At 36.2% G+C, this 6,187-nt stretch overlaps 1 pseudogene; it reads left to right on the forward strand.

The window, feature by feature from the left end:
• The first annotated feature begins 293 nt into the window (after nt 1-293).
• On the forward strand, nt 294-442 carry LOC132008560 (U2 spliceosomal RNA; annotated as a pseudogene).
• The last annotated feature ends 5,745 nt before the right edge of the window (nt 443-6,187 follow it).

Below are 6,187 nucleotides of genomic sequence, written 5' to 3' on the forward strand. Positions count from 1 at the left end.
CCTCCTCTCTCTCTCTGCCTGCCTCTCTGCCTACTTGTGATCTCCCTCTGTCAAATAAATAAATAAAATCTTTAAAAAAAAATAAAAATATATTTATTCATTGCATAGTGCTACATGGGTAGCAAAAAGCCCAATTTATTACATTCAATACTATTATATAGGAAAATCAGCTGAAATAACAATGGTTTAATGGCTACAACAATGATCTAAACCCTTTTGTGAGAGTAATTGTATAAATTTATATATAAAATATATGTGAGAGAGAAATGTTCTACAGATTTTTTTTTAACCCAATCGCTTCTCGGACTTTTGGCTAAGATCAAGTGTAGTATCTGCTCTTATCAGATTTTTTTTTAACCCAAAACAAAATATATCTGCTTGTGAAATGCCTTGTCTTTGGAGTCTGACACATATAACTTGTTTCTAGAAAGATTCACTAAAGTAGTGTTCGATACTTTTTCTTAAAGATTTTATTTATTTATTTGACAGAGAGAGATCACTTAGACAGAGAGGCAGGCAGAGAGAGAAAGGTATAAGCAGGCTCCCTGCTGAGCAGAGAGCCTGACATGGGGCTTGATCCCAGGACCCTGAGATCATGACCTGAGCTGAGGGCAGAGGCTTAACCCACAGAGCCACCTAGGCACTGCAGTAGTGTTATATTTTAAAGAGACACATTCTTCCTAAATTGAGAGAACAGACAGATCTAGAGAGGAGAAAAGGGGGAAATCACGTTTTATAAAAATGCACATAGAAAAAAGAAACATGAATGTGCATTTCAGAATACCTGGAAGGTCTAATTTCTTCCCCAACTAAATTTCGTCTTCATTTGGATTGCTGAACAACTGAGTGAAGAAAACTCACTTAAGAACTTGGATTAATCTACAAAAGAGAAAAGTTTCAAAGACATTAACCATCAACTTCTGGAAGGAGTAAAAATAATAATATATGATAATGAATAATGAAAAATAAGAAGTTAAGATGAAAATGATGGCGCTGTTGTACCATTAATAAATTTGGTTAGGGGAGATTGGGATTTATTTTTAATGTAAAGGTCAAAATAAGAGATCAAAGGATTTAGACTTGAAACCATCAGTTGATGGACTTCTCAAACAGTAAAGGTAAGATAGCTGCAAAACATATTATATATAGACAAGAAATTTGGAACAGACCTAGAACACTTCTTTGGTTATAAGCAGATATCTCTGTGCCCTGTAACTGCACAGAAAAATCAAACCACGGTAAAAAGGGACACTAAGAAAGTTAGAGAACTGGTTATTCGAAGTAATATCTTTAAGCAAAGAGCAAATCTTTGAACAAAAATCTAAGTATAGAAGATTAGAAAACATTACTTTAAGTTTCCCACCTAGTATTTATGTCATGGTGATGTCATTAACCTATTCAAACTTGTACAGAGAAAGAAGGAAATTACGGGCTATCTGAGTCTAGACAGTCAGAATTGTATGCTGTTGCAGCTGTGTGCTACACTCCTGTCGACTGTCCACCAACACACACTCCCTAGAACCATTCCTGCTGACATATTAATTTGTTGCTGCAGATTTGGGAATTTCTCATTGATGTATGCTTCCTGAGCTCCTACCTAAAGTAAGCTGGTGTATTTGGTTACATCAGTCTCTATTATTTTCTGGTTCAAAGAAAAAAATGAGTATTTTCCACCCTTTTTATGATATCACGCCCATTGTAATTCTTAATACCCTTCTAATTTATAGTTTAGTAATTTAATGGAATAAAAACCTGTATTAACTTCTAAATTGATCTTTACCTATAAAATAGATTGAAATAAATTATGTGTTTTCATATTCTGTTTCTGTCTTCAAAATTCAAATGAGTTTTAAGGCTTTAAGATGTATTTGTCTGTATCTGTATGTACAAGCATGCTTGTTTGCTTTCCAAATGTAGAAATAGGAAAATTCTTTCCATGCCATATTATTTCTAATATGGAGATTGATGACCCTCCTACATGGTACCTACTCTAAATATTGAAATTAAAGATAATGTAACTTTAGCAAAAAGAGGTTATATGATCTATCTGAAGTTAGAGTAATCATTAACAGAACTGGGTTTCTAATCCAGGAATGTTGAATTGAACGACATTTAAATCAGAATCCACATGAAGTGATAAAATCAAGGTTTAATCTGTATTTATTTTGGTATCCAAGAACCAGAGAAATGGAAAGTAATATCAAGAACAATTTTGGCTATAACCCTCTATTAAAATCATGTCTTTTGACGTGAGAAGCCAGCCTCATTATGAGCATCATTTTCCTAATTCATACGTGTACCTAGTCATACACTGACTGCATAATAAGGTTGAGTTACATTTTGAAGTTCACACTGAGATTCTAAAACTAAGAACTGGAGTAAAAAAACAGGAAATTAAGTCAGAATGGCATCATAGGGAAACAGAGCCAAGGATATGGGGAAAGTCTGTACTGAAGGAAGACCTTCTACAGTTTCATCTCCCATGCTCACAGTTGTCACTACACCCAGAGAAGATACTGGGCTCCATGTATTCATTTGAGAGCAACTATAAGACGTACGGATTGTTAGGTGAAATAACCCATTTTTTCCCCTAGATTTCTGACCTAAAACTTCATTGGTTTTTGATGGCTAACATTCACCAGCTTTTCTTTCTTGCATAATTTCCTGACTCTGTGATAAAGGAGTGCTGATTAACTCTTGTTTCTTCAATATTTAACGACTTTTAAAAAGCAAACTATATACTCTATTGTTAGGTAATAAACCCCAGATATAAGGCTAGACTTATGTCATTATAAGAGGCAAAGATTTTAGTCCCAAGAGCAGATCAAGAGGTTTTAAGATGCACAGAGCAACCCAAGAACTGTCAGAAGAGATTTTCCACTTGACTACATGTCTGAAGCCTTATTATTTCTTGCTCCGTAGTCCGATTTTTGTTGTTGTTGTTGTTGTTTTGTTCCAGTATATCATATTTTAGTTTTCCCCTTCCAGTTTGACACAGTGCCCTTTGGTCTTGACTAAAGGCTTGACTTGGCTTTTGGGAGTAACTTCTTCTGTAACTCCTACATAGTCCCTGTCACATAAACAACTCTTCTAAATAGTTGGCCGTAACTTGCCACTGGAGTAGTCATCCTTTTTCAAAGGCTTTCTGAGGACTAATTTTTCCTCAACTAAGCCAGCTGCTCTGTTTCCCTTCATTGCCCCCCTCTGGCGATAACTAGTCATTGCAGTTAACCTCTCGAGTTCTGTTTGCATTCCTACATACTCGTCTTAGTTCCTGACTCAGTTTATCAACTTATTCATACACCTTTCCTTTCAAGAAATATTTACAGAGTACAAACCAACTGTCAGACACAGACAGTTGTACAAGATCATATTCTTTCTTGACCTTACTGACCACAAAGTGTGGTGGGGATGGTAGGCATTAATCAAATAATGCCTTATCATCTACATTTCTTCCTGGATCCCTGTTATCTATAGTTATCTTAATTGCTGGGATTGTTTCTTTTGGATTTAATGGCATTTGAATGATTAATTTTTAATAAATTTTTTTATTCACTTATTCTTTCATCTGCTCATTCAATATTAATTTATTAAATTATTATGCAGTAAGCTCAAAATACTGAATATGAGACATCTCTAGCATGAAATCTATCATTAAGCCTAGGAGAAAAATAGCTATCAAGATAATTAAAATAAAATTAAGAAGAAATGCTGAACAAACTAGGAATATATGAGAAATATATTAGAAGTATATATTTTCAAATATATAATTTCCATCTACTGATGAAATTATTACAAAATTTCCACTAGTGTTTGCACCTGCTAATATTGTCATCTTTATTTTTGTGTGTTTGTATGTGTATGCTTTTTGTATATACGTCTTAATTTATATAATTATAGTATTTTTGAAAGTAAGGAAACTACATGTAACAAAATTTTTAGGTGGTAAAATATCTTATTAAAGTGTTCTTTAATATACTGAGTTGAAAAAACTTGTAATTTGGCACAGAGATCACAAGTAGGCAGAGAGGCAGGCAGAGAGAGAGAGGAAGGGAAGCAGGCCCCTGCTGAGAAGATAGCCTGATGCAGGGCTTGATCCCAGGACCCTGGGCAGAGGCTTTAACCCACTGAGCCACCCAGGCACCCCTGCAATTTGCTTTTAAAAGTATTAAATAGTTAATAGTATCATAGATTCTATTCTAAATGCTTTCAGAGGTATCCAGTACATTCAAAAAAGCTATGAGGAGACATCTTTTTGTTTTTCACAGAAAAGGAAAATGATCCTCAAACAAGTTTAGGAGACTTAAGACTAAATATCTAAAAAGTGGCAGAGATGAATTTTCAACTCGGAGTTTCTTTTCCAGTTGCTCACCCTTCCCACCATATCAGAAAATGTTGCTGATGCTAATGTTCATTTATTACACCATCAGGGTTATGCCCACAGAGTTCTTTAAATCATGTTTAGAACTTTGCAACATTTTAATGATGTAACATCTGCCTTTTCCCCATTTCTAAAGGTTAAATATTTAGCCTATCATTAATCTGAACTGGATTGTGCCATGTGTCAAGTCTTCAAATGGAAGTTTTGTTGTTGTAGCTTCTAGCTGTGCCAGTGGCAAAGAGACTTCTATTTCCCTCTAGGGATTGTCTCAGCTATGGGAGTCTCCTCTCTCAAGATCATGCTCTTTTCTGAGGTGGTGTGCAATCAATCACTGATGAAGACATGATAATTTTGGGGTTCCTGGAAGGCTCAGTGGATTAAGCCTCTGCTTTCATCTCAGATCATGATCTCAGGGTGCTGGGATTGAGCCCCTCTGGTCAGTGGGGAGCCTGCTTCATTCTCTCTCTCTGCCTGCCTCTCTGCCTACTTGTGATCTCTGTCTGTCAAATAAATAAATAAAATCTTAAAAAAAAAAAAAAAGACCTGATAATTTCAATTCAAATTAGAAAGATTCTGAAGGATCTTTCTGGTTCCATATTTCCTTGTGGTTTGCCAATTTGGTCATTGCACCTACTTTGCAGTGAGATTCTTCCTTTGCCCAAACTTCCTCTTCCTTCTCTTTTTCATATATGTTGATCCCACACAAAGGCATTCCATAGCACATATCTAGGACCCCAAACTTCATCTCAGTTGAGTCTGCTTTCCAGGGAGTTAAACTGGAAACAGTTGCAGCAGTCATGGTCCAAGAAAATAGATACAGCGTGCTTCAACCCTGGAATTACTGGTTTGAAAATTGACCAGGTGACATGAAGTGCTGCCAACTTTCATTGTAGCTCAGAACAAAAAAGAGCTCTGAATCAAATTGAGACTGTGATTATGGTAATTCTGTCTCATTGGCCTCATGACTTAATAGGTCCTTTAGTATTAGAGACATCAGTAATTGAAAGAGATGCCTTAGAAATATCATGGCAAGCCCTAAAGGTAAAATCATAACATAGGCCCCTAGCATTCTAGAGTATGGCTGCACCACCTGCAGCAGAAAATCATATGCCTCTAAACACAATTACTAGAGGTCTAGTGGAGCATAATACAGGTCAAACATCTCACTGTGGACATCAAATGGCCATGTGGCTATGACTGCCTATCATGAACTGACTTATGTCAGATGCATCAAGTCATAAGTACAGGTGACCCAAGCAATGATCCATCATTAAAGGCAGGAATCCATCCCTCAAGTACACACCGAATCAGAGAGCAAAAACAAGATGCACAAGCTGGCTCCCATGTTGTCCACCTCCCTTGACTCGCACTTACAGTAGTATACAAGGATTCTGTGACCAGAAAATTGTATGTACGGATATATGCCAAAACTGGATGGAAATTTTCTACAGATTCATTCAGTGGTGAGCTTGAAAGACAAGAGAAAATTCCATTAATGAACAGAACATCGTGCCAAACACCTTATGGAAAGAGACATGGTGTTGGGTTGAAATTTATATTTATTAATAGGCACTAGCAGATATAAGGAAAAACAAAAGAAAGTCATGAAAGGGAAGTCCGGGTTAGAGGGAAAAGTACTGTATGTGAGAGTAGGCACAAAGTGTGAAGATGTTCATACCACAGGTTAATGATGACCAGAGAGCCTCTACCATGAACAAGGCAATAAACAAGCATATAGAGTGACTCATCCAGTTGACATCAGCTTTACTATCACTGGTCATCATGGTGCTTGCTGAAATAGACTAT

This window comes from Mustela nigripes, chromosome 1 (assembly GCF_022355385.1).
Source record: "Mustela nigripes isolate SB6536 chromosome 1, MUSNIG.SB6536, whole genome shotgun sequence".
Lineage (NCBI taxonomy): Eukaryota > Metazoa > Chordata > Mammalia > Carnivora > Mustelidae > Mustela > Mustela nigripes.